Genomic DNA, 17,759 nt, shown 5'->3' with positions numbered 1-17,759 from the left:
ATGTGCGACAATTCTTATTATGTAGAAAGATTTAACTATAACTTGTTGAATGTGTCACAATTGAATAGTTGAGGTTGTAAACTTGAGTTTGAGAACATGAAAACAAAGATCTATGACAATGATGGGAAACTAATTTGAAAAGGTGATCAAACTAGAGGTAAGCTATGTTATCTTGACATGAATTATGCTACTTTTCTTGTTGTAGAATTTGATGATGTGTGGCTATGGCACAAGAGGTTATGTCATGTTAAATTTGATAACTTAGTCAATATCAATAACATGAAAAGAGATAGAGGTTTTCCTAAGGGTATGTGCAAGATCATGGTGTGCCAAAAAGTGGCAATCTAAAAAATTTGTAGTTTTGAAATATCTCAAACCATTTCAGAATCTATTCCAACTTTTTTCCCACCCACCCTAATACTAAATGAAAACAATTAATATCTTTATATAGTCTACTATATCTTTCGATATAAAACCTATATGGTCAACTTTAAAAACATCCTAAAAGTGTGATTTTGGCCTTTTTTTTGTGATTTTTACTTCAAACTTGTAGCTGACAACTTTTTTTTCACCAAAATTTGATGAAATGAAAAGGGTTTCTTAAGAATGGTCTTATCTTTTCATAAATGTAAGGTTTGTCAAATTATGAGTTTAGTAGATAATTATTACTTATTTTCTAATGGAGTTATGTATAAAGTGCTAACTGACACACTACTTGAAAAAAAACTATAACTTTCAAATGGTACAACATTTTTTAAATCCACAAGGTGCATCACATTTTATGTTTCTTCTACTATAAGGAAAAAAAAATGAAACATTAAATTTTGTAGAATTTTGAATTAGTTAAGGTGGTTAGACATGAGATTTTTTTATTCCAAAAATACTAAAGTAAAAAATTAATTAATTATTATTTATTTAGAATAAAAATATCCAAAAATATGTGTCACATCCAGGTGTGAGTCTACTACTCATATCTAAAATATTATTAAAAAAATATTATCATTTGATTTTGATTAAGGTGGTTAGACATACATCTACTTCTTATTTTTGTTCTGAAATTTTGTAATATTGCATTAAAATTCAAAATTTTGAGTAATCAATTTTTATTTTTTTGAGATAAGTCCTAGTAGTTTAGAAACTAGATTCAATTTTCTAGAGATTCTTTTCTCTCAACTTTTTGATATAAAGTTAATAACAAGTAGAAAATTGCATGTCAATTTAACTTAACCCTAATTTTATAATTTTTTATTGCCACTTAAGAGAATAGTTTGGTTGACCATGATCTTGCACATACCCCTAAACTAAAGAAACTTGACAACTTGGTTTGCAAGCAATGTCAAGCAAGATGAAAAAATATAGTTTTAAAAGAAAGACTCACTCTTCTAAAGAAATTCTAGAATTAGTTCATACTGACATGTGTGGACCAATTGATGTGCAAAGCTACAAAGGTGACAATTATATTATCCTATTTGTTGATGATTATTCTAGGATGATGATAGTTATGTTTCTAAAATAAAAATTTGATGCTTTCCAAATGTTTAAGTGGTACTTGGCTAGAGTTAAAAAAGAGAAGGACAAAAGCTTGAAATGTTTGAGATCTGATAGAGGTGGAGAATTTACATCAAATGAGTTTGAGATATTCTGTAATGATAGAGGAAGCACGAGATACAATTTTGCACCTAGGACCCCTGCAAAAAGTGAAATTACTAAAAGGAGGAATAGATCTATAATGGATTATGCTAGAACACTCATGATGGAGAAGAATGTTGCTTTGAAATACTAGAGAGAAGCTATAAATACAATTTTTTATATCTTGAACCATGTACAAGTCAAGAAAGATACTTAATCAATAGATTTTGAACTATGGTATGTATAGTCACCCAATGTAAAATATTTCAAAGTATTTGGAAGGAAGTGCTACATTATAAAGACAACAGGAATGGTAAATTTGATGCTAAAAGTGAAGAAGGTATATTCCTAGGCTATTCCATAAAAAGTAAAACTTAGTGTTTGAATACTAACACTAACAAAGTTGTGAAAAGTGCAAATGTGAAGTTTGATGTATATATAAAGGTACATGAAGATGAACCTGAAGAATACAAGTATTTTGTATACTTTTATGAAGGTATGCCTATAGATGAAGGTGTTTTAAACCAAGTTGTAAATCAGAAAAAAATATCAGTGACTATTGTGTTACATACAATGAATGTCAAGTTGCATTTAAGAACTAAGTTACATTCAGGAGCTGAGTTGCAGAAATAAGCTAAGGTACATTCTAAATTTGAGATAAGTGTACATGAAAGGAATGTTAATCTACCTAATAGAGAAGTACATAATAATTCTGAAGTAGATAGACACATTGAAGAAAGAAGAGAAGAACCAAGATTGTAAAAGTATGTCAAAAGACATCACCCTGCTAAACAAATTATTAGAGATGAAGAAGCTAGATCAATGACAAGGAAGATAAATCTTGCCTAGTATATGTACAAGCAAGTACACCATCTTGTGATGAAAAACATTTTGAGGACACACAACAAGACTATTCACCTCCTCACATAGTTATGGGTACTAAATCCATGGGAGTGAATAGTACACATATAGTGGCAAATGCAAAATAAAATCCTTTTGTAGGTTATGGGATATTAATTTTTGGAAATATTACTGCCTACAACAAATCTAATGAGGAAGACGATGAAGAGGAAAAGCTAAAATAGGCAAAGGAGAAGAGGAAATTAGAACTGAAGATGAGAGAAGAAGAAAAGAGAAACAAGAAGAAGAAAGGAAGAAAAAAAAAAAGAGGAAATGGGAAGAGGAAAGAAAGGATACATAAAGGAAATAAAGAGAAGAGAAAAAGAGGAAAGAGGAGGAAAAGAAAAAGAAGAAAGAGGAAGAGAAAAGGAAGAAAACCAAAAAAGGTTATGAGCTAAAGAAGAGGTGGAAGATTTTGATCCAAGAATCAACATTCTTGCCCATACTGAAACATGTGGAGTCAAAACTTGGGAAGGTAGTGTTCCAACATAAGGTTGACATACCTTACATAGCCCCAACAATCATACCTTTTGTAGCACCTCTAGCTAACCCATTGTTGAGCTATCATTTTGCACGATGCTTAACAACAAGAATCCTTTCAAACTCCTCTCTTGAAATTTTAACCTAGGATCAACTCCAAGATTATGGGTGATCTTGAAACCTACTAGAATCTACTAAGTTGAAGACAAATGTGAGTGTTCATGAGGAGGCCTTTGCTAGTTCATTAAACAATTTCGATAATATTTTGAATTGGCTTGCTATTTCAAAAGAATAAAACACACAAAAAGAAATATATTTTTGTATTTTTCTATTTTTATGATTAATGCAATCTAACAATGCAACTATATGAATTCCTAAATTAAGCAAGTGTAAGTAAAAGAAAATAATGAAGGTAGGGTAACAAGAATTTTAAGCAAATAACATAAAAAGTATAATCTTAATAGACATAAACTATGGAAAAATTGTGTCTGAAAGTTAAGCCTTCTAAAAGATCGATGGATAACCAATGAAAATAGGAGCATCACTTCCTTAATTCCAATGATACAATTATTGATGGAAATTCAATAATTATAAGATGTTTCACTTTTTATCAAATTGCAAGGCCACATAAAGTGCGCTCGTGCGAGATGAAAAGCTATGCAAGAACCATATGATGGTCTTTTCTTGAACTAAGTACGTTAGTAGAATTTTTAGAACTATAGAAAAGACCAAAATTAAAAGATCACACAACCAAAACAATGCAATAAAATAATTGGGTTAATTACACTTCATGAATATACTTTCACAAAATATAACACACTTAGACAAGAATCACTACACTCCAAATGTGAGCACCAACAACATATATTATTGCATCAAAATAATGGTCGCCTAGAATACATATTACATTCCTAAATTTATAAGAAATCTTCCCCTCAATTTGTGTTGAGAGTGAGAGATATCTTTATGCAATCATATGCTTATAAACTAAAGAAATAGATCTATTTATATACAAACTCACCCTCTAATTGGTGCTTAGTAGGACTCCATCCATATTTATATCATTAATAAGATGCATGAGCCTTTACATGTCTTAAAATAAAGAAAACATGACAAAATAAGAAAGATAAAGCAATTAGTTGATGTAGGAGTGTCTGGAAGTGACCCAAATAGAAGCTCCATCTTCATTAGGCATTTGTAGGAGCTAAACTACTGTCAGAATGTGTTTTTGACTCTAAATGTAGAACTAGTAGTTAACTATCAGTGCACCTCTAATTTCTTCAAAATATTTGAAAATACCATTGAAAAAGAACACCTATGGACCTAGCAAACTTGCATACCTAGTGCACTATCGCACCTCAGAAGTAGGTTCAAAAATGCAAAATTTCACCAATTGTCAAAATTGAAATTTTGGCTTTTGGGTTTTGTTCCCCTTTATACCAGAGCTATGTCTAGGTATTTTCCCTTTAATTTCTTCATGATCTTAGTGATTTGAGACATCTAGAAAATCTAAGGCTTCATATTTGTCTTTCACTTTCTTCCTGTAGTTGCCCACCTTGATATGAGTCTCCGCAAAATCTCCAAGTTTTACATCCAAATCTAATAATTCTTCCTCTATTCTAAATTCTTTCCTAATGTCATCATCATTACTAGCTTCTTCAAAAGTTTTCAAAAATTATTCAACTACTAGCTCTACAGCTATCAACTTTTCCCTGGAATCATCTTCAAAAATATCCAAACATGCATCACTATAATGTTACTCTACCTCCAAAATTCACTCTTTGGTTTGATCCTTGAGCTTGAGAATCTCTATGTGTAATGTTTCTATTACTTTATTTCCATCTATAATTTTCTCTATCCAATCATTTATTTTATCTAATTATTTAGCTATATATACTTCCATCAACATCCAATACCTTTGTCTTTTGATAGACTATAATGCCTGCAAATGTTTTCCCTAGGTATGTACTTCATCCATCAAACCAAAATATTGATTCAAAATGGTAGCTAGCCTATCCCCATTATCCTACATATGGTGTAACAACTTCAACTTTGCTTGTATAATTTGTACACCTTTTTCCTGAAAACTTTCTTAGTATTGCTGACTAGCTTTCAAAAATGGATCCAATTGGCTTGTACCCTTATCTCTTCTCTCTAGTGCTGCATTCAAGGTTTCCTTAGGGTTTTTATGATCTAAGGGACCAAAAAATTTACTTAGATATCCTATTAGGATCTCATTTTGTCTCCAAAGTGTTATCAATTCTACCCGATCTTGTTTTAAGCTCCTGAATACTTCTTTTATTCTTGTTGTAACCATTAGCTTAGTAGTATCCAAGGTGAGTTTCCCAAGCATGAACTCCATGATTTGATAATCCCTTGGGGTCAATTCTTCAACATTGGTATGTGGAGGAGGGATAGCCACATGAGCAAACAATTCCTAGCCCTGATCACTCATAATGAAGTCTAATGCATGTGCATCTTTTGATAGTGATTTAGGTTTCCTTGGAACTTAAATTAATTCCATCCTATCCTCTTCCTCAGTGGTGAATTGCTACCTTTTATTTCTTATGACTTGTTTCCTTAGCCACATTGGGATATTATCCATTGGAGATCTTCCTTTTGAGGATGAAGGTGTTTGCTTAGTTATGCATTTTCCCTTATCTCCTCTTTCTAGAGTTCTCTTCTTTTGTACAAGATCCACATTGGGAGTCTTTGTGTCTATAGAGTCCATAGTCCTTACCTTTATGTCTTGGGAAGTTTTTTGAGGTTGTTCAATTATCTACCCTTCCTTTGACACTTCCTCGGTGGATGCTTGTTGTGGCTCTTCCTCTTGCTTTGCTCAGACCTATTCTTCTTCATTGTTTGGAGGCAAAGGAGTAATAGAACCTTTATCCACATAAAATTGACTTTTATCGAGGATGATGGAGCTACCTCAGGTCCTTTTGGTGTAGGTGATAATTGACTTCAATCCTCCTACTCAGGTTGATTGGTTGGAGTGCCTCTAATCTTGTCTCCCACTAATTCAGTTCCCAACAGCATAAAATAAAAATCTGATATCTTAAAGACATCAGTTCCTTCAACATCCTACTCATCTATTCACTTTTGCATTTCATCTTCTAATGTAGTGGATTAAATAGACTACTCAGGATGAGATGGTGGTGTGATTGTGGAACTTCTTCTCCATTCTAACTCAATGGCTCTTAAAAGATGAGTCCTCTAATTCAAAGGTAGATTATCCTCTTCATCCACCTCATCTTCTTCTTCTACTTGTTCTAGGATAGGTTTGGGGACTGATGGGAAAGGAATCTATAATGCCCTATCAAGGGATCCAAAATAATTAACCTAAAGATTTACTATGTTTGCTAAACATTTAAAAAAGAAAGAAAAGAAAGAACAACATACACGTCAAACATAAAGTAGCGGAAGCAATAACACACAATCAACTATAAGCATATATAACAGGTTACATTCCTTAAGGTTCCCAAGATGTTTAATCACATTTAAATTTAATTAATACTAAGTCCATCAAAAACTAGATTCATATGAAAGAATAATTAGCCATTTAAATAATATACATATATAAAAATAGAATTACATCATCATCCTCAAATTCATGATACAAAGTACAATACAATAAATGAAAGCATCCACAATAAAAGATATAAACATCCATCATAAAATATAACCATCCATCATAATGAGACATAGATAGAATGAAAGGAAAAGTAGACAAGGAATGCTCTAGCCATGGTGACTATGAATGGATCTCAATGGTAAGAGTAAAAAGCACTACCACTTGAGCATGTGGAACCTAAATGACCCACTCCCACCATGCTAAGGAGATAGTCTCAAGTCACAAATAGGACATGATATCAAATATCAAAATCACTCTCTAAGTACAGGAAATCCTAAAAGCATTCTAACTCAAGGGTTTGAAGATAGATCAACATCTATACCTAGAGGCACACAAGACACCTAGGAAACCTACTGTGGAAGTGGGCAAGTTTCATCACATGAATCATGCTAGAGTTACTCTGGCAGTCTCTTAGGACCTCAGCCCCCAAGTGATCTCTATGCAGCCACTAGTATCCTCTCATACTGAAGGCATACTACAGATGCAAGGTCACAACCAAGCATTCTCTCTACTCCCAACCTAGTTTGTACTAGCACTTGAGGCATGGGAGAGAACATACAAAGACTCTTATTAGGTTCATTTTATTCCCATTTAGTGTAGTGTTTTCACTGATTTAAAAACATACAATGGGTTACCTTGGGAACCACTTAGGGCCCTAATCCCTATGGCAAGCCACTTCTTGGAATTACATATAGATTATCTACCCTAGGCTCATAAAAGCACAAATCAATAATCATATAAAAAATCACCTCACTCCTATACAAGTAACTAGAAAATATCAAAAGATAATTCACAATAATCACATTAGTTCTCTACAAGCAACTGGAAAGCATCATAAAATACTGATCGAAGACTCAAAATGGTTAAGCCAAATATATCATAGCATGACAACACCAAAAAAAATCATACAAACACCTCAATCCTTTAAAAGAAACTGGAAAGCAATAACAAGCAATAAATGACTACTCATCATAGAGCATACCAACACTTTACCATGGTTGAGATTAAAAGATTGAGATCAAACATCATACATCACAATCACATAACTCCCAAGCCTCTGGTAGATGTCCTAAATTGGTAAACACTCTAGCCCACCCAAAACTCAAAGTACAAACAACACATAGATAATAGAGGGGTCTCATAGTCTAGTTTGATTTGAGACATGCAGTCAAGTTAACAGTAAGGTTTTAGTTTTCATGCAATATAAGTTTTTGAGAATATAAGATTCTCAATTTACCTTACAAATTAACCAATTCACATGTTTAAAAAATACACATAATTACCCTTATTTGATTATAAGTAAATGCTCCAAATACTTCAAAAGTAATTATTTATTAAATTATTAGAATAATGACTATTGAGTTTCTAATAAAATAATTACCCTTTTATTAGATTTCGAGTCACTAATGATAATAATAAAATAAATGAATTTAAAACTTGAATATATAATTTGTATTATTAATTAAACTAAATTTAATTAAACTAATTAATGATTACTAAAATAAAACTCTATTTAAAATATAATATGAATTATAATTATTAAATAATTAATAACTTAATAGTTTTATTAGTTAATTATTAAATAATAATAATATTTTTTTTATTATACAAATTATTTTTTAATTAATTATTTTTTAAATTATTCAAAATAACACATAAAAAAATTGCAAGTGTATTTTTTTGAAAGGTCCATTTGCCTTTTTGAAGCCGTGCAGCCGCAGGCCTGGCTGCTACCATCGACAACAATAATATCTGCTATCGCGTACAATAGCAGGGTCTGCATCACAGATAGTGGCTACACCACAAAGAGGTAAGTGGGGGGTGGGTCGGGTAAAACCTACCTCCCAATATATATATATATATATATATATATATATATATATATATATATATATATATATATATATATATATATATATATATATATATATATTTTAAATATTTTTTATTATTTTTTAAATAATTTTTTTAATAAATTAATTTATTTTATAAGATTTTATGAATATATAAAATTTATAAAACAAACCCTATCTTTTAAAACATATTTTTTTTTATAATTGTCTTCAACATTAATTTGATAGAGAAAATTCAACCAACCAACCAAATTTTCTCTATAAATTTCCCTTTTTAATTTCAAAACCCTCCCCAATTAATTTCCAATTTTAAATCTATTGGAAGAAAGATTATATTGATCGATTAAAAATGTTCCATGTATAGAAGAATTAACAAATGTACTAGAAACTCATAATATGATACATTCTTCACAAGAGTTATTGAGACAACCATCTAACAGACACGATGAAGACATGAAGAAAAAGAACATATTGAAATATGCAAAAAACACAAGCATCTACTTGGATACTGATGCTAATCGCTATGCCCCAAAAAATTGTAGAGAAAATTCCTCCTCTTAGAATCTTCTCCTTTCCAAAAATTTCTTTCTCCTCCAAAATTCATGGTCCTTCTAAAATGAACCCCCAAATTATGATATGGAGTTCTCTCCTAAATTCGGGGCACTAATTATGCTTTCACCCAAGAGAACTCCTTGCTCATCACACCTCAACTCTAAATTAACTTTTCTTTACCTTTCTTTTATCTTTTCTTTTTCTTTCCCATGCATGTTTATGAATTATAAAATAACTTTATTTAATTTTTACTTGACTTCTCTTTTCAATTAATTTATTAAATTTAATCTCATGCACGCATCATGCAACCATGAAATTTTAATGAATTAGTTTCTTTTTCACTTTTTAATTAATTTGTTATATTTTAATCTCATGCATACTTAATGCAATTTTAAAACTGTTAATAATTTAATATCTTTTCATGTTTTAATTTATCTCTAAAAGGTTAATTGATAAAATATTTATTAACTTAAATAATAATAGTATTTAGCATTTATTTAATAATAAACTCTAAACATATTATTATTAAATTAAATAAATATTATCACGTTCTAGAATTTAAACTTATATCTTTTATCTTCAAATTTAATTCTTTTATTTAATTAATTTTCCAATTAATTAAATATAGTTATATATTAAAATATTATAATAATTTTCCATTAAATTAAACCATTAATTTAATCTTTTAATTAGACTTAATTAATAGAGAATTTCACCTGACTCATAAAATAAAATACGAAAACCCATCATAGCAAAACATATGCAAAATCAAATTAAAGGGTTATAATCATGAATTAACATAATCTGACGCATTTAAAATCTAAAAAACTCAGATAGTTGTCCTAATTTTCTAGGACAAATGTCTTAAAGATTTAGGATTTGGACTCAAGTATTTATCTCCCCTCTCTTACCATTGAGATAATGTGATAGGGTATGCTCATCTTGGTAATTTAGGGAAGTTGATACCCAGTACTTGCAAACTGCATATAATACATGCATGTACAAACACAATATTGTAAGCTAAATAGGCAATGGCAAGAAGTGGTGCATCGTGTAAATCTCGACTAGCAAGTGACTATGACTCCCTTCCATAACCACATTAGAAAAACCATACATAAAGAAAACATACATGCACACCATACACATGCAGTATGAGGTAAGTATCCATAATAAAATACATATGATAATCGATCTAACTTATCATCATTAATAGTTGAAAACACTATAGTAATAATCATGCATACATGAAATATAGAGTACCAAGTAATCTCATTGTATAATCAACTAAATGTAAAACAATATATGATAATCTCAAAACAATACTACTAGTAATTAAGCATAAAACTTGTCTAAAAGAGTTTGGCAATGATAACATAAATGTAAACTAGGGGTAGACACTACATCCACACCCCTAGACTTAGGCTTAGTCCTTGAAGCGTACAAGAAAGGTAAAACTAAAGAACTCACTATATAGGTCCCATTGGACCCTTTCCCCGTGTAGGAGGATATGATTCCACTAAGAACACTCTCTAAGATCCACCCATGCTTGCAACTATAGGTTCTGAAGCTGTAGGTCTCTAGCCTAAGAATTATGATTTCCCTTAAGGGCAATGGGATGACTTGTGTCCATGTTGTTCACATGAGAAAAACTCTCAATTGAAACTCCTCTACACCCTAGGTGCACTAGACTACTAAACACTACCCCCATTAGGATAAGACTAAACATTCTAAGATGGTCGATCATACTAGTTGCACTTATTGTGATGTGCATTGCAGTAGTTCTTAGAGATAGAACCACTATCATCACCTTGAGTTGGAGGATAAGATCCTCTCTGCTACTGATTACCCCCAGAAGGAGGTTTCTTATTACCATCGAAGTTGTGGCTACCCTTAGGTTCTAATGCTGAAGGTGGTTCTACAAAACATCCATGTCCTAGGTTAACACTCTGCTTTAGAAGAATGGTTCAATGTACCGCATCTTTGAGGGTTTTAGGTTCACACACCTTATCATCCCCAACTAGATGGTTGTTCAAGCCTCTGATGAAATATTGTGCCAACTGTGCTAGGTTGTCACTAATTCTTGAAAAGGGCATGAGCTCATAGAATTTGCACTCATACTCTATTACGGTCATAGTAAACTGTCTCAGGTTGTGGAACTCATTTTCTCTATGCTACTTCCATTCCTCTAGTAGGAATTGCTCACATAATTTTTCCAACAATAACTCCCATGTGACACTATTCATGTCTATGCCCAACTTATTTTCCTTCAAGATAGTCCACCAATTGGCTCCAAAGTTTTCCAGGTTGGTAATAGCAAACCTTGCTTTAACATTACTATCAAAGTATTTCATAGCAAAAATCCTATCAAGAGTAATAAGCCACTACTCAGCTACATAACCTAAACCTAACCCATTAAAGGGCTTAACCTTGGACCTCATAAGGTCCTTCATCCAAGTAGATACAATCAATCTCTGTCGATCCCTCTCAGGGCTCCTAGACCTAGGTCTATGCTCATGTCCTACCTAATGTACCCCATCTTGACTAGCACCCTGAAGAGGAGGTAGGTGATCAATGATGGTCTTCATCATTTGCCTTAGGTTAACTTCCTCTGAGTTAGCCTAATGCTCTCTATGGTTTTCTTCCTGATGCTCACTAACATGCTCTTCCCCATCCTCTTCCTGATTAAGGCCTTCATGGACAGACTCATGTACACTAATTTTTCTACCTCATCCACAGCCTCTACCGTGGCCTAGGCTATGACCTCTAACTAAAGATCTTGTCCTAGATGCATTTCTACAATAAGATACAAGATGCTGTAATAACCATAAAATATACCTCTATAAGAATATATAAAAAATACATGTTTTTGAAAACAGTTTAAGTTCAATTTTCACTTTTGCCTATTTTTAAGGTTTAAGTATAATTTTAGTTTTGAAGTTTAAGTGTTGAAGTATGAAAAATATACAACTAAAATTTGAAGTTCTACTTCAGTTTAGCTAGTTCAAGTTTGAAATAAGTATAGATAACAATCTAAGGTTTTCATTTTTTGTTCAACTAGATATCAAATAGTGGCATTACAATATACACAGAGCTCCCAATGTAGAAACTCGAGCTCTGATACCAGATGTAACACCCTACCAATGGATCCAAAATAATTAACCTAAAGATTTACTAAGTTTTCCAAACTTCTTTTTTTTTAAAGAAAGAACAACATACATGTCAAACATAAAGTAGCAGAAGCAATAACACAATCAACTATAAGCATACATAATAGGTTACATTCCTTAAGGATCCCAAGATGTTGAATCAAAATTAAATTTAGTTAATACTAAGTCCATCAAATACCACATCCATATGAAAGTATAATTAAAAAGTCCAATGTCCATTTAAATAATATACATATATAAAAATAGAATTACATCCTCCTCCTCAGATCCATGATACAAAGTACAATACAATAAATGAAAGCATCCTCCATAAAAGATACAAACATCCATCATAAAATATAACCATCCATCATAATGAGACATAGATATAATGAAAGGAAAATTAGACAAGGAATGCTTCAACCATGGTGACTACGGATGGATATCAATGGTAAGAGTAAAAAGCACTACCACCTGACCGCGTGGAACCTAAATGACCCACTCCCACTATACTAAGGAGATAGTCTCAAGTCCCAAATAAGATATCATATCAAATATCAAAAGTACTCTCTAAGTCTAGGAAATCCTAAAAGCATTCTAACTCAAGGGTTCCAAGATAGATTGACATCTATACTTAGAGGCACACAAGATACATAGGAAACTTACTATGTAAGTAGCCAAGTGTCATCACAAGAATCATGCTAGAGTTACCCTAGCAGTCTCTCAGGACCCCAACCCCCTATTGATCCCTATATGGTCACTAGTATCCTCTCATACTAACAAGGCATACAACGAATGCAAGGTCACAACCAAGCATTCTCTCTACTCCCATTCTAGTCTGTACTAGCACTCGAGGGATGGGCAAGAACATACAAAGACTTTTATTAGGTTCATTTTATTCCCATTTAGTGTAGTGTTTTCACTTATTAAACAACATACAATGGGTTACCCTAGGAACCACTTAGGGCCCCGACCCCCATTGCAAGCCACTTCCCAACATAACATATAGATTACCTATGCTAGCCTCATAAAAGTACAAATCAATGATCATATAAAAATCACCTCAGTCCTATACAAGTAACTAGAAAGCATGAAAAGATAATTCACAATAATCACATCAGTTCTCTATGAAAAACTAGAAAGCATCCCAAAATACTAATTGAAGACTCCAAATAGTTAAGCCAGATATGTCATAGCATGACATCACCAAAACAAATTGAATAAAAACACCTCAGTCCTATAAAAGTGACTGGAAAGCAATAACAAACAATAAATGACAACTCATCATAGAGCATACCAACACATTACCATGGTTGAGATTAAAAGATCGAGATCAAACATCATACATCACAGTCACATAACTCCCAAGCCTTTGGTAGACATCCTAAACTAGTAAACACTCTAGCCCACCCAAAACCCAAAGTACAAACAACACATAGATAACAAAGGGGTCTCATAGTCTAGTTTTATTTGAAACATGTTGTTGAGTTAATAGTAAGGTTTTAGTTTTCGTGCAATATAAGTTTTTGAGAATATAGGATTCTCAGTTTACTTATAAATTAACCCATTCACATTTTTAGATAATGCACATAATTACCCTTATTTGATTATAAATAAATGTTCCAAATACTTTAAAAGTAATTATTTATTAAATTATTAGAATAATGACTATTGAGTTTCTAATAAAATAATTACCCTTTTTATTAGAATTTGAGTCACTAATAGTAATAATAAAATAAATGAATTTAAAATCTCAATAAATAATTTGTATTATTAATTAAACTAAATTTAATTCAATTAATTAATTCTTATTAAAACAAAACTATATTCAAAATTATATATATGAATTATAATTATTAAATAATTAATAACTTAATATTTTTATTAGTTAATTATTAAATAATAAGAATAAATTTTTATTATACAAATTATATTTTAATTAAAATAAATTTTAAATAATTTAAAATAACACAAAAAAATTGCAAGCATATTTTTTTGAAAGGTTGGCTAGCCTTTTTGAAGTCGTGCGACCGTAGCCCTAGCTATTGCCATTAGCAACAGTAATAACTATTGCCACATAAAGTAGCAAGGTCTTCATATGTAGACAACGGCTAAGCCATAGAGAGGTAAGTAGTGGAGGGAGGGGGGGTAAAACCCACCTCCTCCAAAAAAAAGAAAAAGTATTTATATATATTTTATTATTATTTAAATAACATTTTAAATAAATAAATTTATTTTAAAGATTTTATGAATATATAAAATTTATATAATAAACGCTCTCTTTTAAAACATTTTTTTTAATAATTGTCTTCAACATTAATCCAAAAGAGAAAATTTGACCAACCAATTAAATTTTCTCTTTAAATTTCCTTTTTTAATTTCAAAATCCTTCCTAATTAATTTCCAATTTTAAATGTATTGAAAGAAAGATTATATTGATCAATTAAAAACATTCCATGTACAAAAGAATTAACAAATGTACCAGAAACTCATAATATGATACATTCTTCACAAAAGTTATCTAGACAACCATCTAAAAGACACATGTTTTTAAAAACAATTGAACTTCAATTTTCATTTTTGCCTATTTTTTAGGTTGAAGTATAATTTAAGTTTTGAAGTCTAAGTGTTGAAGTATGAAAAATATACAACTAAAATTTTAAGTTCTATTTTAGTTTAGCTAGTCCAAGTTTCAGTTTGAAATAGGTATACATAATAGTTTAAGGTTTTCATTTTTTGTTCAACTAGATATCAAATAGTGGCATTTCAATATACACAAAGCTCGCAATGTAGAAACTCGAGCTCTAATACTAGATGTAACGGCCCACCAAGGGATCCAAAAGAATTAACGTAAAGATTTACTAAGTTTGTCAAACTTTTTTTTTTAAAGAAAGAACAACATACATGTCAAACATAAAGTAGCTAAAGATATAACACATAATCAACTATAAGCATACATAACAGGTTACATTGCTTAAGTATCCCAAGATGTTGAATCACATTTAAATTTAATTAATACTAAGTCCATCAAATACCACATCCATATGAAAGAATAAATAAAAAGTCCAATGTCCATTTAAAGAATATACATATATAAAAATAGAATTACATCATCCTCCTTGGATCTATGATACAAAGTACAATACAATAAATGAAAGCATCTACCATAAAAGATATAAACATCCATCATAAAATATAACCATCCATCATAATGACACATATATAGAATGAAAGGAAAAATAGACAAGGAATGCTCTAGCCATGGTGACTATGGATGCATATCAATGGTAAGAGTAAAAAGCACTACCACCTGACCGCGTGGAACCTAAATGACCCGCTCCCACTACGTTGAGGAGATAGTCTCAAGTCCCAAACAAGATATCATATTAAATATCAAAAGTACTCTCTAAGTCCAAGAAATCCTAAAATCATTCTAACTCAAGGATTCTAAGATAGATCAACATCTATACCCATAGGAACACAAGATATGTAGGAAATCTACTATGTAAGTAGGCAAGTGTCATCGCAGGAATCATGCTAGAGTTACCTTGGCAATCTCTCAAGACCCCGACCCCATAGTGATCCCTATGTGGCCTAACAAGGCATACTACAGATGTAAGGTCACAACCAAGCATTCTCTCTACTCCCATCCTAGTCTATACTAGCGCTCGAGGCACGAGTGATTACATACAAAGACTTTTATTAGGTTCATTGTATTCCCATTTAGTGTAGTATTTTCACTTATTAAATAACTTACAATGGGTTAACTTGGGAACCACTTAGGTTCCTGGCCCCCATTGCAAGCCACTTCCCAACATTACATCTAGATTACCTATGCTAGGCTCATAAAAGCACAAATCAATGATCATATAAAAATCACCTCAGTCCTACACAAGTGACTAGAAAGCATCATAAGATAATTCACAATAATCACATTAGTTCTCTATGAGCAACTGGAAAGCATCCCAAAATACTGATTGAAGACTCAAACTAGTTAAGCCAAATATAAAATAGCATAACATCACCAAAATAAATCATACAAACACCTTAGTCCTATAAAAGCGACCATAAAGCAATAATGAACAATAAATGACAACTCATCATAGAGAATACCAACACATTAACATGGTTGAGATTAAAAGATTGAGATCAAACATCATACATCACAATCACATAACTCCCAAGCCTCTAGTAGATGTCCTAAACTAGAAAACACTCTAGCCCACCCAAAACCCAAATTAAAAAAACCACATAGATAATAGAGGGGTCTCATAATCTAGTTTTATTTGAAACATGTAGCTGAGTTAATAGTAAGGGTTTAGTTTTTGTGCAATATAAGTTTTTGAGAATATAAGATTCTTAGTTTACCTTACACCTTACAAATTAACCCATTCACATGTTTAGATAATGCCCATAATTACCGTTATTTTATTATAAATAAATGTTCCAAATACTTTAAAAGTAATTATTTATTAAATTATTAGAATAATGACTATTGAGTTTCTAATAAAATAATTACTCTTTTTATTAGAATTTGAGTCACTAATAGTAATAATAAAATAAATGAATTTAAAACCTCGATAAATAATTTGTATTATTAATTAAACTAAATTTAATTCAATTAATTAATTATTATTAAAACAAAACTATATTAAAAATTACATATATGAATTATAATAATAAAATAATTAATAACTTAATATTTTTATTAGTTAATTATTAAATAATAATAATAAAATTTTATTATACAAATTATATTTTAATTAAAATAAATTTTAAATAATTTAAAATAACACATAAAAAATTTGCAAGCATATTTTTTTAAAGGTCGGCTCGCCTTTTTGAAGCCATACGGCCGCAGCCCTAGCTGCTACCATTAGTAGTAGTAATAATTGTTGCTACGTTTAGTAGCAGGGTCTTCGTATTCAAATAGTGGCTAAGCCATAGAGAGGTAAGTGGTGGGGGGGTGGTGTAATACTTGCGTTGTCCCTATATATATATATATATATATATATAAAATTTAAATAATGTTTTTAATAAATTAATTTATTTTATGAGATTTTATGAATATATAAAATTTATAAAATAAACCCTCTCTTTTAAAACTTTTTTTTATAATTGTCTTCAACATTAATCCGATAGAGAAAATTCAACCAACCAATCAAATTTTCTCTTTAAATTTCTTTTTTTAATTTCAAAACCTTTCCTAATTAATTTCCAATTTTAAATGTATCAAAAGAAAGATTATACTAATCAATTAAAAACATTCTATGTACAAAAGAATTAACAAATGTACCAAAAACTCATAATATGATACATTTTTCACAAGGGTTATCTAGACAACCATCTAATAGACACGATGAAGATAGGAAGGAAAAAAACATATTGAAACATGTGAAAGTCACAAGCATCTACCTGGACACCGATGCTAATCGCTACACCCTAAAAAACTGTAGAGAAAATTTCTGCTCTCAAAACCTTCCCCTTTCCAAAATTTTTTTCCTCCTCCAAAATTCACAGTCCTTCAAAAATGAACTCCCAAATTGTGATATGGAGTTCTCTTCT

Source organism: Cupressus sempervirens, chromosome 8 (genome assembly GCF_028749045.1).
Source record: "Cupressus sempervirens isolate cs-2001-9-10 chromosome 8, ASM2874904v1, whole genome shotgun sequence".
NCBI lineage: Eukaryota > Viridiplantae > Streptophyta > Pinopsida > Cupressales > Cupressaceae > Cupressus > Cupressus sempervirens.
This window is presented reverse-complemented; position numbering follows the sequence as displayed.